Raw genomic sequence first — 22,094 nt, 5'->3', positions numbered from 1 at the left:
AAGAGCTGTTCCTCATTATGATGAGAACTGTCAGAGTGATTTTATGCCTTGGAATGCCGCCAGAAGGCTTTCAGCAGGTATATTTCTACCCCAATTGGCTTCAGCTGTGGCATTGAGACAATTAGATCGAGTTGGATGTTGGCTGAGCAAACAAGCTAATGCCACATCCTCCGCAATCAGTGATATGTTGACCGATGTTGATAGTATTAGACATGCTACTCTTCAAAACAGAGCAGCCATTGATTTTCTCTTACTGGCACAAGGACATGGTTGTGAGGAATTTGAAGGATTGTGTTGTATGAATTTGTCTGATCATTCTGAATCCATTCACAAAAGCATTCAAAAATTAAAGGATCTGACAGCCCAAATTAAAGAAGATGGAGGTTCCTGGTTGGATGATTTGTTTCAAAATTGGAGTTTTGCACCTTGGCTAAGGCAACTTTGCAAGATAGGTCTTTACATATTAGGTGTTCTAATACTGATATTGATAGTGGCACCTTGTATACTCTGTTGTCTTCGGCGAATGATGAACAAAACAGTCCGAGAAGTTTTTGTCATTCAAGCAGGAGAACTAGGAAGTAGAAGCACAGAGAGTGTACGAAATCTCACGAAAGCAGTAGATGAGGGTATTGACATGAACGAAGGTTTTGAATTAAGGCCTTGGAATCGACCAGAGTTTTTTGAACGATGCCTTGTGACTGTTGCCAAACGTGATTCATATCTCTCTTTCAGGGATTGGGTCTTCACAGCATGAAGTTGCTGTGCCGTAATATAGCAATGCTTCAGTTTAGTGAAAATAGGTCTTCAGCAGATAATAAGCAGAAATTTTGCAATAGAGCTATGAAACGCAAATAGCAAGCGACAAGAAAATGAAAGCTTCTGGGTCAAACAGAGAGGGGGAAATGTTGGAATCCATAAGGTTAGAGGATTTTTAAGAAATGGTTACAAAGAAGTATGTAGGCCTTAGACTGGAGTTTTGTTAGCATTGCAGAAAAGTTTCCCATGCAAGCAGAAAAAGTTTTCCATGCAAGCAGAAAAGTTTCCCAAGCTGTAGACGTGACAAATAACAATAGGCTTCTGTAGAATTGGCTTTAGGATGGCAACAAGCTTATTTAATGTATATCTTTAGAAGGTTAGCATGAATAGAACTCTGTTCTTTGTCTCTTATCAACTAGTCTTTGTTTTAGCTACGATTACCTATGTTTTATAAGATTGGATAGAATGCTTGTCAGGATGTGTTTTCTGTGTCTGATTGGCTGAATTCTAGTCTGAGATGATTTTATGTATTGCTGTATGAGCCCTGTTGAAGGAGACATTTTTTGGTGTGGATCAGTGAGCTGTCATGTCTCCATTTTGTATTTTGAGACTGATGTGCTGGAAATAAAAGCAAAAATCTCTTCACTGGTCTGGTTACCATGTTATCCATATTTGGATATTTTGCCGCGACCTAGTGGGTTCCTTTTTTAAGGCGTGGGTTCCTGACACCATTGGACTTATACCTGTCCCGTCCCCCGCATATTGGTGCCTCGTGTCAGGACGTAGAATAGAAGAAAAACAAAGAAAAATCGTGGAAGTACCAGCTGCGGAGACCCAAGTGTTAACAAGGAGCACACTGTATCATCTCTCCCGCCGAAGCCAAGAAAATTGTAAGTAACTTATCTTGGGAGAGCGCTTGGGTGACGTTGGGAGGCAAAATAGAGAAAAAGAAAATTATTACAAGAACACAAAAATGGGAACGAATTTATCAAAAGTTGAATGGGATGTTTTTCATCATTTAGAGACAATGTTACAAGAAAAAGGTCACTCTGAAATTTCAAAAACTGAACTTAAAATCTTACTTATCTGGGTTAAAGCGAATACGCAAGATTTAAATCTGCAGTCTGCTTTTACTTTTCATTTTTGGGATCAGATAAACTGGAGAATCTATAATCTAGTCTCTCTCAAAAAAGATGAAAGCTTAAGAGAACTTATGCCGGTTTGTAGAGCGCTGTTGGAGTGCTGTTTTAAACAAATGGAAAATAATAAGATCAACTTGGACTCAGAAAACAAAGCTTCTGGTTCTGTCTCATTAAATTCCAGTAAACCGGAGACTGTGTGAGTATCGGAGAATGTTACAAGTGTTGTTGCAAATGCTGAAAGTATTGCTTTGAACTCTGTTGACCAAAATCTTTCTTCTCTCTCTCTGGGAAAAAATGAGACTCTTTTGGACTTTTCTTTGCGTTGTTCTGTTAATGTAAAAATATGTGACTCTTGTAAGGGGGATGGAACAAAGTGTGTAAAAGATGGAAATGAAAAAGTGACTGTACTTCTTAAAATTGTTTGTGCAGGGACACTGAAACTTGAATTGGATTCTGTTGGGCCTGGGGTGGAGGCTGAGGTGGCTGCTTCCACTCGGGAAATTGTGGTTCCGGGGAACTCTTTTTCAGTTAAGCAAAAACATGGTTGTTCTGGTGTTTGTCAATCTATAGATACAGAGAAAGAAAAATTGGCTTTAAGGGTGGAGTCCTTTGAAAGGAAGAGATGGAAGAAACTCGCAACTGTGTTGTTGCTGAAATTCAAAAAGCTGGACTTGAAATCTCTGCAACGAAAATTCAACAAGTTTCACCTTAGAAGTACCTGGGATGGAAGATGACTGAGACAACAAGAAGACCACAGAAAATTCAGATCCGAACCAGAGTCAACAACCTACAAGAGTTACAACAACTTCTAGGAGAAATCAACTGGGTCAGACCGATGTTGGGAATCACCAATGATGAACTGAGTCCGCTCTTCCATTTGCTGAGAGGAAGTTGTGACATCACTTTGCCAAGAACTTTAACCCCTGAAGCTCGTGCTGCTCTCGACAAAGTCACAGAAGCTCTTCAAAAAAGACAAGCTCATCACTGCGTTCCTGAAAATCCTTTCTTTCTTGCAATCTTAGGAGAGAAGATGCAGCTTTGTGCTCTCATTTTCCAGTGGGATGCCACAGAACAAGATCCTTTGTTAATAATGGAATGGGTTTTTCCTCCCTACAGGTTTTCAAAGACCATTTGCTCAGTTTTAGAAATGATTGCATACATTATAATTAAGGCTAGAACCAGATTGTTAACTTTGGCAGGTCAAGAATGTTCAGTTATCTATTTGCCATTGAAAAATGATTATTTCAATTGGGCAATGCAAAATTCTGATGATTTACAATATGCATTCTTAGGTTTTCCAGGTGTTTGTTCCATACACTATCCAGCTCACAAACTACTGCAAGCAAAATTGAGTTTCAGAGAAAAACCTAAATTAAGTGAAGAACCTTTACATGCTGTGACTCTCTTCACTGATGGCTCTGGTAAAAGCCACAAGTCCGTTGTGACTTGGTTTGATCAAAAGACTGATGTTTGGGAATCTGATATTCAAACAGTAGAGGGATCCCCTCAAATTGTTGAGCTTGCTGCAGTAGTTTGAGCTTTTCAGCTGTTTCCTCAGCCTTTTAATTTGGTCACAGATTCTGCTTATGTTGCTAATGTAGTCAGGAGAATAGAAGGTTCCATTTTAAAGGATGTTAGTAATGAAACTTTACATCGTTGGCTTTCATGTCTTTTTATAACTTTGCAATATAGAACTAATCCATATTTTGTTTCTCACATTAGGGCGCATTCTTCACTTCCTGGATTTGTAGTGGAAGGAAATGCAAGAGCGGACAAGCTGACAATGGTCATTTCTAACACATTGCCAAATATCTTTGAACAAGCAAAATTGAGTCATGCCTTTTTCCACCAAAATGCACAAGCACTCATGCGAATGTTCCAAATCACTAAAAGTCAAGCTAAAGCTATCATTCATACTTGCCCTGACTGTCAATTGGTACAACCTCCTGTTTCTACAGGAGCAATCAACCCCCGAGGCTTACAAAGCCTACAGTTGTGGCAAACAGGTGTTACTAAATAGCCTTCTTTTGGTAAATTTAAAAATATTCATGTTTCCATAGACACGTTCTCTGGTGCAGTTTTTGCTTCCCTTCACACAGGTGAAACTGGCAGCCATGCCTGTCATCATTTCCTGCAAGCTTTTGCTTCATTGGGTATACCCCAAGAAGTAAAAACTGACAATGGTCCCGCATACATATCTCAAAAATTGGCCACATTTTTAAATGAATGGGGTGTTCGACACATTTTTGGTATTCCCCACTCTCCCACAAGCCAAGCAATCATTGAAAGAACACATCAAACCTTAAAACGCATATTAGATCAACAGAGAGGGGGAACGGAAATCACCCCACAGATGAGACTGAGTAAGGCTTTGTATGGTTTTAATTTTCTAAATAGTTCAAGTACAGAACCAGATCCACCAATCTTTAGACACTTTTCAAATAGCACACAGGCAAAACTGAAAGAACATCCTCCTCTTCTAATTAGAAACCCTGACTCTGGACAGATGGAAGGCCCGTTTCAATTAATAACGTGGGGCAAAGGGTATGCTTCTATTTCCACAGGTGCTGGAAGAATTAAGTGGGTTCCTGCCAAAAACATCAAACCGTATCGCACTTCAGAACCTGTTGTCGAGCCTAGAACTGAGGAAGCGAGTACGCAGACGTGGACCGAATGGAAGGATCCCGGGTCTCGCCTGACGCCTCTTGTGCCTGACATTCTTTGTGCATCGGTGGAACCCATGAACTCTGATTTTGTGCCAATGTTATTTATGAGTATACGAATTGAATGCTGAATGTTTGTTTAACAAAGCTAATTTTTGGCTGAAAATTTAGGTTGTTGTTTTTGTTTAGAAAGAATTCTGCCAAAACTTAGTTCTTGAAAGAGATGGGGCAGAATCAAATGGTATACTTGTTTTGCTTGATTTTAATTGTTTTGTGTCGTGCAGATTTGCCTGTGGATCAACTGAAAATGAATGTTTGGGTGACCTTAGCCAAGGCTGCCGGATCGGATACTATATGTCTGTCTAATTCGGAACCAGAAAAGCCTTTCTCAACCTGTTTGGTGGGTGTGCCAGTGAAAGAGTTTCCTTTGGTCAGAAAAGAATCCAATGGTAAACCAGGTGGAATTGACAATGGAAACAGTCCTTCCTTCAATTGGAACATTTGTTTGAAAAAACTTCTCAGGGCAGCAAATGTTTCAAACAGTTGGGATGTGTTTCTGGAGACGGACCAATATCCAGGGCAATTGCCAAAAGGGTATTGGATCATTTGCGGAGACAGAGGTTGGCAAGGCATTCCAGCCCACCTTGAAGGTGGCCCTTGTAGCATTGGTATGCTTACCATAATTGCCCCCACTGCCAAAGCAGTGATGAAAAAGAAACAAAGGAAAACAAGAGCTGTTCCTCATTATGATGAGAACTGTCAGAGTGATTTTATGCCTTGGAATGCCGCCAGAAGGCTTTCAGCAGGTATATTTCTACCCCAATTGGCTTCAGCTGTGGCATTGAGACAATTAGATCGAGTTGGATGTTGGCTGAGCAAACAAGCTAATGCCACATCCTCCGCAATCAGTGATATGTTGACCGATGTTGATAGTATTAGACATGCTACTCTTCAAAACAGAGCAGCCATTGATTTTCTCTTACTGGCACAAGGACATGGTTGTGAGGAATTTGAAGGATTGTGTTGTATGAATTTGTCTGATCATTCTGAATCCATTCACAAAAGCATTCAAAAATTAAAGGATCTGACAGCCCAAATTAAAGAAGATGGAGGTTCCTGGTTGGATGATTTGTTTCAAAATTGGAGTTTTGCACCTTGGCTAAGGCAACTTTGCAAGATAGGTCTTTACATATTAGGTGTTCTAATACTGATATTGATAGTGGCACCTTGTATACTCTGTTGTCTTCGGCGAATGATGAACAAAACAGTCCGAGAAGTTTTTGTCATTCAAGCAGGAGAACTAGGAAGTAGAAGCACAGAGAGTGTACGAAATCTCACGAAAGCAGTAGATGAGGGTATTGACATGAAGGAAGGTTTTGAATTAAGGGCTTGGAATCGACCAGAGTTTTTTGAACGATGCCTTGTGACTGTTGCCAAACGTGATTCATATCTCTCTTTCAGGGATTGGGTCTTCACAGCATGAAGTTGCTGTGCCGTAATATAGCAATGCTTCAGTTTAGTGAAAATAGGTCTTCAGCAGATAATAAGCAGAAATTTTGCAATAGAGCTATGAAACGCAAATAGCAAGCGACAAGAAAATGAAAGCTTCTGGGTCAAACAGAGAGGGGGAAATGTTGGAATCCATAAGGTTAGAGGATTTTTAAGAAATGGTTACAAAGAAGTATGTAGGCCTTAGACTGGAGTTTTGTTAGCATTGCAGAAAAGTTTCCCATGCAAGCAGAAAAAGTTTTCCATGCAAGCAGAAAAGTTTCCCAAGCTGTAGACGTGACAAATAACAATAGGCTTCTGTAGAATTGGCTTTAGGATGGCAACAAGGTTATTTAATGTATATCTTTAGAAGGTTAGCATGAATAGAACTCTGTTCTTTGTCTCTTATCAACTAGTCTTTGTTTTAGCTACGATTACCTATGTTTTATAAGATTGGATAGAATGCTTGTCAGGATGTGTTTTCTGTGTCTGATTGGCTGAATTCTAGTCTGAGATGATTTTATGTATTGCTGTATGAGCCCTGTTGAAGGAGACATTTTTTGGTGTGGATCAGTGAGCTGTCATGTCTCCATTTTGTATTTTGAGACTGATGTGCTGGAAATAAAAGCAAAAATCTCTTCACTGGTCTGGTTACCATGTTATCCATATTTGGATATTTTGCCGCGACCTAGTGGGTTCCTTTTTTAAGGCGTGGGCTCCTGACACCATTGGACTTATACCTGTCCCGTCCCCCGCATATTGGTGCCTCGTGTCAGGACGTAGAATAGAAGAAAAACAAAGAAAAATCATGGAAGTACCAGCTGCGGAGACCCAAGTGTTAACAAGGAGCACACTGTATCATCTCTCCCGCCGAAGCCAAGAAAATTGTAAGTAACTTATCTTGGGAGAGCGCTTGGGTGACGTTGGGAGGCAAAATAGAGAAAAAGAAAATTATTACAAGAACACAAAAATGGGAACGAATTTATCAAAAGTTGAATGGGATGTTTTTCATCATTTAGAGACAATGTTACAAGAAAAAGGTCACTCTGAAATTTCAAAAACTGAGCTTAAAATCTTACTTATCTGGGTTAAAGCGAATACGCAAGATTTAAATCTGCAGTCTGCTTTTACTTTTCATTTTTGGGATCAGATAAACTGGAGAATCTATAATCTAGTCTCTCTCAAAAAAGATGAAAGCTTAAGAGAACTTATGCCGGTTTGTAGAGCGCTGTTGGAGTGCTGTTTTAAACAAATGGAAAATAATAAGATCAACTTGGACTCAGAAAACAAAGCTTCTGGTTCTGTCTCATTAAATTCCAGTAAACCGGAGACTGTGTGAGTATCGGAGAATGTTACAAGTGTTGTTGCAAATGCTGAAAGTATTGCTTTGAACTCTGTTGACCAAAATCTTTCTTCTCTCTCTCTGGGAAAAAATGAGACTCTTTTGGACTTTTCTTTGCGTTGTTCTGTTAATGTAAAAATATGTGACTCTTGTAAGGGGGATGGAACAAAGTGTGTAAAAGATGGAAATGAAAAAGTGACTGTACTTCTTAAAATTGTTTGTGCAGGGACACTGAAACTTGAATTGGATTCTGTTGGGCCTGGGGTGGAGGCTGAGGTGGCTGCTTCCACTCGGGAAATTGTGGTTCCGGGGAACTCTTTTTCAGTTAAGCAAAAACATGGTTGTTCTGGTGTTTGTCAATCTATAGATACAGAGAAAGAAAAATTGGCTTTAAGGGTGGAGTCCTTTGAAAGGAAGAGATGGAAGAAACTCGCAACTGTGTTGTTGCTGAAATTCAAAAAGCTGGACTTGTAATCTCTGCAATGAAAATTCAACAAGTTTCACCTTAGAAGTACCTGGGATGGAAGATGACTGAGACAACAAGAAGACCACAGAAAATTCAGATCCGAACCAGAGTCAACAACCTACAAGAGTTACAACAACTTCTAGGAGAAATCAACTGGGTCAGACCGATGTTGGGAATCACCAATGATGAACTGAGTCCGCTCTTCCATTTGCTGAGAGGAAGTTGCGACATCACTTTGCCAAGAACTTTAACCCCTGAAGCTCGTGCTGCTCTCAACAAAGTCACAGAAGCTCTTCAAAAAAGACAAGCTCATCGCTGCGTTCCTGAAAATCCTTTCTTTCTTGCAATCTTAGGAGAGAAGATGCAGCTTTGTGCTCTCATTTTCCAGTGGGATGCCACAGAACAAGATCCTTTGTTAATAATGGAATGGGTTTTTCCTCCCTACAGGTTTTCAAAGACCATTTGCTCAGTTTTAGAAATGATTGCATACATTATAATTAAGGCTAGAACCAGATTGTTAACTTTGGCAGGTCAAGAATGTTCAGTTATCTATTTGCCATTGAAAAATGATTATTTCAATTGGGCAATGCAAAATTCTGATGATTTACAATATGCATTCTTAGGTTTTCCAGGTGTTTGTTCCATACACTCTCCAGCTCACAAACTACTGCAAGCAAAATTGAGTTTCAGAGAAAAACCTAAATTAAGTGAAGAACCTTTACATGCTGTGACTCTCTTCACTGATGGCTCTGGTAAAAGCCACAAGTCCGTTGTGACTTGGTTTAATCAAAAGACTGATGTTTGGGAATCTGATATTCAAACAGTAGAGGGATCCCCTCAAATTGTTGAGCTTGCTGCAGTAGTTTGAGCTTTTCAGCTGTTTCCTCAGCCTTTTAATTTGGTCACAGATTCTGCTTATGTTGCTAATGTAGTCAGGAGAATAGAAGGTTCCATTTTAAAGGATGTTAGTAATGAAACTTTACATCGTTGGCTTTCATGTCTTTTTATAACTTTGCAATATAGAACTAATCCATATTTTGTTTCTCACATTAGGGCGCATTCTTCACTTCCTGGATTTGTAGTGGAAGGAAATGCAAGAGCGGACAAGCTGACAATGGTCATTTCTAACACATTGCCAAATATCTTTGAACAAGCAAAATTGAGTCATGCCTTTTTCCACCAAAATGCACAAGCACTCATGCGAATGTTCCAAATCACTAAAAGTCAAGCTAAAGCTATCATTCATACTTGCCCTGACTGTCAATTGGTACAACCTCCTGTTTCTACAGGAGCAATCAACCCCCGAGGCTTACAAAGCCTACAGTTGTGGCAAACAGGTGTTACTAAATAGCCTTCTTTTGGTAAATTTAAAAATATTCATGTTTCCATAGACACGTTCTCTGGTGCAGTTTTTGCTTCCCTTCACACAGGTGAAACTGGCAGCCATGCCTGTCATCATTTCCTGCAAGCTTTTGCTTCATTGGGTATACCCCAAGAAGTAAAAACTGACAATGGTCCCGCATACATATCTCAAAAATTGGCCACATTTTTAAATGAATGGGGTGTTCGACACATTTTTGGTATTCCCCACTCTCCCACAAGCCAAGCAATCATTGAAAGAACACATCAAACCTTAAAACGCATATTAGATCAACAGAGAGGGGGAACGGAAATCACCCCACAGATGAGACTGAGTAAGGCTTTGTATGGTTTTAATTTTCTAAATAGTTCAAGTACAGAACCAGATCCACCAATCTTTAGACACTTTTCAAATAGCACCCAGGCAAAACTGAAAGAACATCCTCCTCTTCTAATTAGAAACCCTGACTCTGGACAGATGGAAGGCCCGTTTCAATTAATAACGTGGGGCAAAGGGTATGCTTCTATTTCCACAGGTGCTGGAAGAATTAAGTGGGTTCCTGCCAAAAACGTCAAACCGTATCGCACTTCAGAACCTGTTGTCGAGCCTAGAACTGAGGAAGCGAGTACGCAGACGTGGACCGAATGGAAGGATCCCGGGTCTCGCCTGACGCCTCTTGTGCCTGACGTTCTTTGTGCATCGGTGGAACCCATGAACTCTGATTTTGTGCCAATGTTATTTATGAGCATACGAATTGAATGCTGAATGTTTTTTTAACGAAGCAAATTTTTGGCTGAAAATTTAGGTTATTGTTTTTGTTTAGAAAGAATTCTGCCAAAACTTAGTTCTTGAAAGAGATGGGGCAGAATCAAATGGTATACTTGTTTTGCTTGATTTTAATTGTTTTGTGTCGTGCAGATTTGCCTGTGGATCAACTGAAAATGAATGTTTGGGTGACCTTAGCCAAGGCTGCCGGATCGGATACTATATGTCTGTCTAATTGGGAACCAGAAAAGCCTTTCTCAACCTGTTTGGTGGGTGTGCCAGTGAAAGAGTTTCCTTTGGTCAGAAAAGAATCCAATGGTAAACCAGGTGGAATTGACAATGGAAACAGTCCTTCCTTCAATTGGAACATTTGTTTGAAAAAACTTCTCAGGGCAGCAAATGTTTCAAACAGTTGGGATGTGTTTCTGGAGACGGACCAATATCCAGGGCAATTGCCAAAAGGGTATTGGATCATTTGCGGAGACAGAGGTTGGCAAGGCATTCCAGCCCACCTTGAAGGTGGCCCTTGTAGCATTGGTATGCTTACCATAATTGCCCCCACTGCCAAAGCAGTGATGAAAAAGAAACAAAGGAAAACAAGAGCTGTTCCTCATTATGATGAGAACTGTCAGAGTGATTTTATGCCTTGGAATGCCGCCAGAAGGCTTTCAGCAGGTATATTTCTACCCCAATTGGCTTCAGCTGTGGCATTGAGACAATTAGATCGAGTTGGATGTTGGCTGAGCAAACAAGCTAATGCCACATCCTCCGCAATCAGTGATATGTTGACCGATGTTGATAGTATTAGACATGCTACTCTTCAAAACAGAGCAGCCATTGATTTTCTCTTACTGGCACAAGGACATGGTTGTGAGGAATTTGAAGGATTGTGTTGTATGAATTTGTCTGATCATTCTGAATCCATTCACAAAAGCATTCAAAAATTAAAGGATCTGACAGCCCAAATTAAAGAAGATGGAGGTTCCTGGTTGGATGATTTGTTTCAAAATTGGAGTTTTGCACCTTGGCTAAGGCAACTTTGCAAGATAGGTCTTTACATATTAGGTGTTCTAATACTGATATTGATAGTGGCACCTTGTATACTCTGTTGTCTTCGGCGAATGATGAACAAAACAGTCCGAGAAGTTTTTGTCATTCAAGCAGGAGAACTAGGAAGTAGAAGCACAGAGAGTGTACGAAATCTCACGAAAGCAGTAGATGAGGGTATTGACATGAAGGAAGGTTTTGAATTAAGGCCTTGGAATCGACCAGAGTTTTTTGAACGATGCCTTGTGACTGTTGCCAAACGTGATTCATATCTCTCTTTCAGGGATTGGGTCTTCACAGCATGAAGTTGCTGTGCCGTAATATAGCAATGCTTCACTTTAGTGAAAATAGGTCTTCAGCAGATAATAAGCAGAAATTTTGCAATAGAGCTATGAAACGCAAATAGCAAGCGACAAGAAAATGAAAGCTTCTGGGTCAAACAGAGAGGGGGAAATGTTGGAATCCATAAGGTTAGAGGATTTTTAAGAAATGGTTACAAAGAAGTATGTAGGCCTTAGACTGGAGTTTTGTTAGCATTGCAGAAAAGTTTCCCATGCAAGCAGAAAAAGTTTTCCATGCAAGCAGAAAAGTTTCCCAAGCTGTAGACGTGACAAATAACAATAGGCTTCTGTAGAATTGGCTTTAGGATGGCAACAAGGTTATTTAATGTATATCTTTAGAAGGTTAGCATGAATAGAACTCTGTTCTTTGTCTCTTATCAACTAGTCTTTGTTTTAGCTACGATTACCTATGTTTTATAAGATTGGATAGAATGCTTGTCAGGATGTGTTTTCTGTGTCTGATTGGCTGAATTCTAGTCTGAGATGATTTTATGTATTGCTGTATGAGCCCTGTTGAAGGAGACATTTTTTGGTGTGGATCAGTGAGCTGTCATGTCTCCATTTTGTATTTTGAGACTGATGTGCTGGAAATAAAAGCAAAAATCTCTTCACTGGTCTGGTTACCATGTTATCCATATTTGGATATTTTGCCGCGACCTAGTGGGTTCCTTTTTTAAGGCGTGGGCTCCTGACACTATTGGACTTATACCTGTCCCGTCCCCCGCATATTGGTGCCTCGTGTCAGGACGTAGAATAGAAGAAAAACAAAGAAAAATCGTGGAAGTACCAGCTGCGGAGACCCAAGTGTTAACAAGGAGCACACTGTATCATCTCTCCCGCCGAAGCCAAGAAAATTGTAAGTAACTTATCTTGGGAGAGCGCTTGGGTGACGTTGGGAGGCAAAATAGAGAAAAAGAAAATTATTACAAGAACACAAAAATGGGAACGAATTTATCAAAAGTTGAATGGGATGTTTTTCATCATTTAGAGACAATGTTACAAGAAAAAGGTCACTCTGAAATTTCAAAAACTGAGCTTAAAATCTTACTTATCTGGGTTAAAGCGAATACGCAAGATTTAAATCTGCAGTCTGCTTTTACTTTTCATTTTTGGGATCAGATAAACTGGAGAATCTATAATCTAGTCTCTCTCAAAAAAGATGAAAGCTTAAGAGAACTTATGCCGGTTTGTAGAGCGCTGTTGGAGTGCTGTTTTAAACAAACGGAAAATAATAAGATCAACTTGGACTCAGAAAACAAAGCTTCTGGTTCTGTCTCATTAAATTCCAGTAAACCGGAGACTGTGTGAGTATCGGAGAATGTTACAAGTGTTGTTGCAAATGCTGAAAGTATTGCTTTGAACTCTGTTGACCAAAATCTTTCTTCTCTCTCTCTGGGAAAAAATGAGACTCTTTTGGACTTTTCTTTGCGTTGTTCTGTTAATGTAAAAATATGTGACTCTTGTAAGGGGGATGGAACAAAGTGTGTAAAAGATGGAAATGAAAAAGTGACTGTACTTCTTAAAATTGTTTGTGCAGGGACACTGAAACTTGAATTGGATTCTGTTGGGCCTGGGGTGGAGGCTGAGGTGGCTGCTTCCACTCGGGAAATTGTGGTTCCGGGGAACTCTTTTTCAGTTAAGCAAAAACATGGTTGTTCTGGTGTTTGTCAATCTATAGATACAGAGAAAGAAAAATTGGCTTTAAGGGTGGAGTCCTTTGAAAGGAAGAGATGGAAGAAACTCGCAACTGTGTTGTTGCTGAAATTCAAAAAGCTGGACTTGTAATCTCTGCAATGAAAATTCAACAAGTTTCACCTTAGAAGTACCTGGGATGGAAGATGACTGAGACAACAAGAAGACCACAGAAAATTCAGATCCGAACCAGAGTCAACAACCTACAAGAGTTACAACAACTTCTAGGAGAAATCAACTGGGTCAGACCGATGTTGGGAATCACCAATGATGAACTGAGTCCGCTCTTCCATTTGCTGAGAGGAAGTTGCGACATCACTTTGCCAAGAACTTTAACCCCTGAAGCTCGTGCTGCTCTCAACAAAGTCACAGAAGCTCTTCAAAAAAGACAAGCTCATCGCTGCGTTCCTGAAAATCCTTTCTTTCTTGCAATCTTAGGAGAGAAGATGCAGCTTTGTGCTCTCATTTTCCAGTGGGATGCCACAGAACAAGATCCTTTGTTAATAATGGAATGGGTTTTTCCTCCCTACAGGTTTTCAAAGACCATTTGCTCAGTTTTAGAAATGATTGCATACATTATAATTAAGGCTAGAACCAGATTGTTAACTTTGGCAGGTCAAGAATGTTCAGTTATCTATTTGCCATTGAAAAATGATTATTTCAATTGGGCAATGCAAAATTCTGATGATTTACAATATGCATTCTTAGGTTTTCCAGGTGTTTGTTCCATACACTCTCCAGCTCACAAACTACTGCAAGCAAAATTGAGTTTCAGAGAAAAACCTAAATTAAGTGAAGAACCTTTACATGCTGTGACTCTCTTCACTGATGGCTCTGGTAAAAGCCACAAGTCCGTTGTGACTTGGTTTAATCAAAAGACTGATGTTTGGGAATCTGATATTCAAACAGTAGAGGGATCCCCTCAAATTGTTGAGCTTGCTGCAGTAGTTTGAGCTTTTCAGCTGTTTCCTCAGCCTTTTAATTTGGTCACAGATTCTGCTTATGTTGCTAATGTAGTCAGGAGAATAGAAGGTTCCATTTTAAAGGATGTTAGTAATGAAACTTTACATCGTTGGCTTTCATGTCTTTTTATAACTTTGCAATATAGAACTAATCCATATTTTGTTTCTCACATTAGGGCGCATTCTTCACTTCCTGGATTTGTAGTGGAAGGAAATGCAAGAGCGGACAAGCTGACAATGGTCATTTCTAACACATTGCCAAATATCTTTGAACAAGCAAAATTGAGTCATGCCTTTTTCCACCAAAATGCACAAGCACTCATGCGAATGTTCCAAATCACTAAAAGTCAAGCTAAAGCTATCATTCATACTTGCCCTGACTGTCAATTGGTACAACCTCCTGTTTCTACAGGAGCAATCAACCCCCGAGGCTTACAAAGCCTACAGTTGTGGCAAACAGGTGTTACTAAATAGCCTTCTTTTGGTAAATTTAAAAATATTCATGTTTCCATAGACACGTTCTCTGGTGCAGTTTTTGCTTCCCTTCACACAGGTGAAACTGGCAGCCATGCCTGTCATCATTTCCTGCAAGCTTTTGCTTCATTGGGTATACCCCAAGAAGTAAAAACTGACAATGGTCCCGCATACATATCTCAAAAATTGGCCACATTTTTAAATGAATGGGGTGTTCGACACATTTTTGGTATTCCCCACTCTCCCACAAGCCAAGCAATCATTGAAAGAACACATCAAACCTTAAAACGCATATTAGATCAACAGAGAGGGGGAACGGAAATCACCCCACAGATGAGACTGAGTAAGGCTTTGTATGGTTTTAATTTTCTAAATAGTTCAAGTACAGAACCAGATCCACCAATCTTTAGACACTTTTCAAATAGCACCCAGGCAAAACTGAAAGAACATCCTCCTCTTCTAATTAGAAACCCTGACTCTGGACAGATGGAAGGCCCGTTTCAATTAATAACGTGGGGCAAAGGGTATGCTTCTATTTCCACAGGTGCTGGAAGAATTAAGTGGGTTCCTGCCAAAAACGTCAAACCGTATCGCACTTCAGAACCTGTTGTCGAGCCTAGAACTGAGGAAGCGAGTACGCAGACGTGGACCGAATGGAAGGATCCCGGGTCTCGCCTGACGCCTCTTGTGCCTGACGTTCTTTGTGCATCGGTGGAACCCATGAACTCTGATTTTGTGCCAATGTTATTTATGAGCATACGAATTGAATGCTGAATGTTTTTTTAACGAAGCAAATTTTTGGCTGAAAATTTAGGTTATTGTTTTTGTTTAGAAAGAATTCTGCCAAAACTTAGTTCTTGAAAGAGATGGGGCAGAATCAAATGGTATACTTGTTTTGCTTGATTTTAATTGTTTTGTGTCGTGCAGATTTGCCTGTGGATCAACTGAAAATGAATGTTTGGGTGACCTTAGCCAAGGCTGCCGGATCGGATACTATATGTCTGTCTAATTGGGAACCAGAAAAGCCTTTCTCAACCTGTTTGGTGGGTGTGCCAGTGAAAGAGTTTCCTTTGGTCAGAAAAGAATCCAATGGTAAACCAGGTGGAATTGACAATGGAAACAGTCCTTCCTTCAATTGGAACATTTGTTTGAAAAAACTTCTCAGGGCAGCAAATGTTTCAAACAGTTGGGATGTGTTTCTGGAGACGGACCAATATCCAGGGCAATTGCCAAAAGGGTATTGGATCATTTGCGGAGACAGAGGTTGGCAAGGCATTCCAGCCCACCTTGAAGGTGGCCCTTGTAGCATTGGTATGCTTACCATAATTGCCCCCACTGCCAAAGCAGTGATGAAAAAGAAACAAAGGAAAAGAAGAGCTGTTCCTCATTATGATGAGAACTGTCAGAGTGATTTTATGCCTTGGAATGCCGCCAGAAGGCTTTCAGCAGGTATATTTCTACCCCAATTGGCTTCAGCTGTGGCATTGAGACAATTAGATCGAGTTGGATGTTGGCTGAGCAAACAAGCTAATGCCACATCCTCCGCAATCAGTGATATGTTGACCGATGTTGATAGTATTAGACATGCTACTCTTCAAAACAGAGCAGCCATTGATTTTCTCTTACTGGCACAAGGACATGGTTGTGAGGAATTTGAAGGATTGTGTTGTATGAATTTGTCTGATCATTCTGAATCCATTCACAAAAGCATTCAAAAATTAAAGGATCTGACAGCCCAAATTAAAGAAGATGGAGGTTCCTGGTTGGATGATTTGTTTCAAAATTGGAGTTTTGCACCTTGGCTAAGGCAACTTTGCAAGATAGGTCTTTACATATTAGGTGTTCTAATACTGATATTGATAGTGGCACCTTGTATACTCTGTTGTCTTCGGCGAATGATGAACAAAACAGTCCGAGAAGTTTTTGTCATTCAAGCAGGAGAACTAGGAAGTAGAAGCACAGAGAGTGTACGAAATCTCACGAAAGCAGTAGATGAGGGTATTGACATGAAGGAAGGTTTTGAATTAAGGCCTTGGAATCGACCAGAGTTTTTTGAACGATGCCTTGTGACTGTTGCCAAACGTGATTCATATCTCTCTTTCAGGGATTGGGTCTTCACAGCATGAAGTTGCTGTGCCGTAATATAGCAATGCTTCACTTTAGTGAAAATAGGTCTTCAGCAGATAATAAGCAGAAATTTTGCAATAGAGCTATGAAACGCAAATAGCAAGCGACAAGAAAATGAAAGCTTCTGGGTCAAACAGAGAGGGGGAAATGTTGGAATCCATAAGGTTAGAGGATTTTTAAGAAATGGTTACAAAGAAGTATGTAGGCCTTAGACTGGAGTTTTGTTAGCATTGCAGAAAAGTTTCCCATGCAAGCAGAAAAAGTTTTCCATGCAAGCAGAAAAGTTTCCCAAGCTGTAGACGTGACAAATAACAATAGGCTTCTGTAGAATTGGCTTTAGGATGGCAACAAGGTTATTTAATGTATATCTTTAGAAGGTTAGCATGAATAGAACTCTGTTCTTTGTCTCTTATCAACTAGTCTTTGTTTTAGCTACGATTACCTATGTTTTATAAGATTGGATAGAATGCTTGTCAGGATGTGTTTTCTGTGTCTGATTGGCTGAATTCTAGTCTGAGATGATTTTATGTATTGCTGTATGAGCCCTGTTGAAGGAGACATTTTTTGGTGTGGATCAGTGAGCTGTCATGTCTCCATTTTGTATTTTGAGACTGATGTGCTGGAAATAAAAGCAAAAATCTCTTCACTGGTCTGGTTACCATGTTATCCATATTTGGATATTTTGCCGCGACCTAGTGGGTTCCTTTTTTAAGGCGTGGGCTCCTGACACTATTGGACTTATACCTGTCCCGTCCCCCGCATATTGGTGCCTCGTGTCAGGACGTAGAATAGAAGAAAAACAAAGAAAAATCGTGGAAGTACCAGCTGCGGAGACCCAAGTGTTAACAAGGAGCACACTGTATCATCTCTCCCGCCGAAGCCAAGAAAATTGTAAGTAACTTATCTTGGGAGAGCGCTTGGGTGACGTTGGGAGGCAAAATAGAGAAAAAGAAAATTATTACAAGAACACAAAAATGGGAACGAATTTATCAAAAGTTGAATGGGATGTTTTTCATCATTTAGAGACAATGTTACAAGAAAAAGGTCACTCTGAAATTTCAAAAACTGAGCTTAAAATCTTACTTATCTGGGTTAAAGCGAATACGCAAGATTTAAATCTGCAGTCTGCTTTTACTTTTCATTTTTGGGATCAGATAAACTGGAGAATCTATAATCTAGTCTCTCTCAAAAAAGATGAAAGCTTAAGAGAACTTATGCCGGTTTGTAGAGCGCTGTTGGAGTGCTGTTTTAAACAAACGGAAAATAATAAGATCAACTTGGACTCAGAAAACAAAGCTTCTGGTTCTGTCTCATTAAATTCCAGTAAACCGGAGACTGTGTGAGTATCGGAGAATGTTACAAGTGTTGTTGCAAATGCTGAAAGTATTGCTTTGAACTCTGTTGACCAAAATCTTTCTTCTCTCTCTCTGGGAAAAAATGAGACTCTTTTGGACTTTTCTTTGCGTTGTTCTGTTAATGTAAAAATATGTGACTCTTGTAAGGGGGATGGAACAAAGTGTGTAAAAGATGGAAATGAAAAAGTGACTGTACTTCTTAAAATTGTTTGTGCAGGGACACTGAAACTTGAATTGGATTCTGTTGGGCCTGGGGTGGAGGCTGAGGTGGCTGCTTCCACTCGGGAAATTGTGGTTCCGGGGAACTCTTTTTCAGTTAAGCAAAAACATGGTTGTTCTGGTGTTTGTCAATCTATAGATACAGAGAAAGAAAAATTGGCTTTAAGGGTGGAGTCCTTTGAAAGGAAGAGATGGAAGAAACTCGCAACTGTGTTGTTGCTGAAATTCAAAAAGCTGGACTTGTAATCTCTGCAATGAAAATTCAACAAGTTTCACCTTAGAAGTACCTGGGATGGAAGATGACTGAGACAACAAGAAGACCACAGAAAATTCAGATCCGAAACAGAGTCAACAACCTACAAGAGTTACAACAACTTCTAGGAGAAATCAACTGGGTCAGACCGATGTTGGGAATCACCAATGATGAACTGAGTCCGCTCTTCCATTTGCTGAGAGGAAGTTGCGACATCACTTTGCCAAGAACTTTAACCCCTGAAGCTCGTGCTGCTCTCAACAAAGTCACAGAAGCTCTTCAAAAAAGACAAGCTCATCGCTGCGTTCCTGAAAATCCTTTCTTTCTTGCAATCTTAGGAGAGAAGATGCAGCTTTGTGCTCTCATTTTCCAGTGGGATGCCACAGAACAAGATCCTTTGTTAATAATGGAATGGGTTTTTCCTCCCTACAGGTTTTCAAAGACCATTTGCTCAGTTTTAGAAATGATTGCATACATTATAATTAAGGCTAGAACCAGATTGTTAACTTTGGCAGGTCAAGAATGTTCAGTTATCTATTTGCCATTGAAAAATGATTATTTCAATTGGGCAATGCAAAATTCTGATGATTTACAATATGCATTCTTAGGTTTTCCAGGTGTTTGTTCCATACACTATCCAGCTCACAAACTACTGCAAGCAAAATTGAGTTTCAGAGAAAAACCTAAATTAAGTGAAGAACCTTTACATGCTGTGACTCTCTTCACTGATGGCTCTGGTAAAAGCCACAAGTCCGTTGTGACTTGGTTTAATCAAAAGACTGATGTTTGGGAATCTGATATTCAAACAGTAGAGGGATCCCCTCAAATTGTTGAGCTTGCTGCAGTAGTTTGAGCTTTTCAGCTGTTTCCTCAGCCTTTTAATTTGGTCACAGATTCTGCTTATGTTGCTAATGTAGTCAGGAGAATAGAAGGTTCCATTTTAAAGGATGTTAGTAATGAAACTTTACATCGTTGGCTTTCATGTCTTTTTATAACTTTGCAATATAGAACTAATCCATATTTTGTTTCTCACATTAGGGCGCATTCTTCACTTCCTGGATTTGTAGTGGAAGGAAATGCAAGAGCGGACAAGCTGACAATGGTCATTTCTAACACATTGCCAAATATTTTTGAACAAGCAAAATTGAGTCATGCCTTTTTCCACCAAAATGCACAAGCACTCATGCGAATGTTCCAAATCACTAAAAGTCAAGCTAAAGCTATCATTCATACTTGCCCTGACTGTCAATTGGTACAACCTCCTGTTTCTACAGGAGCAATCAACCCCCGAGGCTTACAAAGCCTACAGTTGTGGCAAACAGGTGTTACTAAATAGCCTTCTTTTGGTAAATTTAAAAATATTCATGTTTCCATAGACACGTTCTCTGGTGCAGTTTTTGCTTCCCTTCACACAGGTGAAACTGGCAGCCATGCCTGTCATCATTTCCTGCAAGCTTTTGCTTCATTGGGTATACCCCAAGAAGTAAAAACTGACAATGGTCCCGCATACATATCTCAAAAATTGGCCACATTTTTAAATGAATGGGGTGTTCGACACATTTTTGGTATTCCCCACTCTCCCACAAGCCAAGCAATCATTGAAAGAACACATCAAACCTTAAAACGCATATTAGATCAACAGAGAGGGGGAACGGAAATCACCCCACAGATGAGACTGAGTAAGGCTTTGTATGGTTTTAATTTTCTAAATAGTTCAAGTACAGAACCAGATCCACCAATCTTTAGACACTTTTCAAATAGCACCCAGGCAAAACTGAAAGAACATCCTCCTCTTCTAATTAGAAACCCTGACTCTGGACAGATGGAAGGCCCGTTTCAATTAATAACGTGGGGCAAAGGGTATGCTTCTATTTCCACAGGTGCTGGAAGAATTAAGTGGGTTCCTGCCAAAAACGTCAAACCGTATCGCACTTCAGAACCTGTTGTCGAGCCTAGAACTGAGGAAGCGAGTACGCAGACGTGGACCGAATGGAAGGATCCCGGGTCTCGCCTGACGCCTCTTGTGCCTGACGTTCTTTGTGCATCGGTGGAACCCATGAACTCTGATTTTGTGCCAATGTTATTTATGAGCATACGAATTGAATGCTGAATGTTTTTTTAACGAAGCAAATTTTTGGCTGAAAATTTAGGTTATTGTTTTTGTTTAGAAAGAATTCTGCCAAAACTTAGTTCTTGAAAGAGATGGGGCAGAATCAAATGGTATACTTGTTTTGCTTGATTTTAATTGTTTTGTGTCGTGCAGATTTGCCTGTGGATCAACTGAAAATGAATGTTTGGGTGACCTTAGCCAAGGCTGCCGGATCGGATACTATATGTCTGTCTAATTCGGAACCAGAAAAGCCTTTCTCAACCTGTTTGGTGGGTGTGCCAGTGAAAGAGTTTCCTTTGGTCAGAAAAGAATCCAATGGTAAACCAGGTGGAATTGACAATGGAAACAGTCCTTCCTTCAATTGGAACATTTGTTTGAAAAAACTTCTCAGGGCAGCAAATGTTTCAAACAGTTGGGATGTGTTTCTGGAGACGGACCAATATCCAGGGCAATTGCCAAAAGGGTATTGGATCATTTGCGGAGACAGAGGTTGGCAAGGCATTCCAGCCCACCTTGAAGGTGGCCCTTGTAGCATTGGTATGCTTACCATAATTGCCCCCACTGCCAAAGCAGTGATGAAAAAGAAACAAAGGAAAAGAAGAGCTGTTCCTCATTATGATGAGAACTGTCAGAGTGATTTTATGCCTTGGAATGCCGCCAGAAGGCTTTCAGCAGGTATATTTCTACCCCAATTGGCTTCAGCTGTGGCATTGAGACAATTAGATCGAGTTGGATGTTGGCTGAGCAAACAAGCTAATGCCACATCCTCCGCAATCAGTGATATGTTGACCGATGTTGATAGTATTAGACATGCTACTCTTCAAAACAGAGCAGCCATTGATTTTCTCTTACTGGCACAAGGACATGGTTGTGAGGAATTTGAAGGATTGTGTTGTATGAATTTGTCTGATCATTCTGAATCCATTCACAAAAGCATTCAAAAATTAAAGGATCTGACAGCCCAAATTAAAGAAGATGGAGGTTCCTGGTTGGATGATTTGTTTCAAAATTGGAGTTTTGCACCTTGGCTAAGGCAACTTTGCAAGATAGGTCTTTACATATTAGGTGTTCTAATACTGATATTGATAGTGGCACCTTGTATACTCTGTTGTCTTCGGCGAATGATGAACAAAACAGTCCGAGAAGTTTTTGTCATTCAAGCAGGAGAACTAGGAAGTAGAAGCACAGAGAGTGTACGAAATCTCACGAAAGCAGTAGATGAGGGTATTGACATGAACGAAGGTTTTGAATTAAGGCCTTGGAATCGACCAGAGTTTTTTGAACGATGCCTTGTGACTGTTGCCAAACGTGATTCATATCTCTCTTTCAGGGATTGGGTCTTCACAGCATGAAGTTGCTGTGCCGTAATATAGCAATGCTTCAGTTTAGTGAAAATAGGTCTTCAGCAGATAATAAGCAGAAATTTTGCAATAGAGCTATGAAACGCAAATAGCAAGCGACAAGAAAATGAAAGCTTCTGGGTCAAACAGAGAGGGGGAAATGTTGGAATCCATAAGGTTAGAGGATTTTTA

The sequence above is a fragment of the Melospiza melodia genome, chromosome 1, assembly GCF_035770615.1.
Source record: "Melospiza melodia melodia isolate bMelMel2 chromosome 1, bMelMel2.pri, whole genome shotgun sequence".
NCBI lineage: Eukaryota > Metazoa > Chordata > Aves > Passeriformes > Passerellidae > Melospiza > Melospiza melodia.
The sequence above is the reverse complement of the archived record's forward strand: the minus strand, read 5'-3'. Positions refer to the sequence as shown.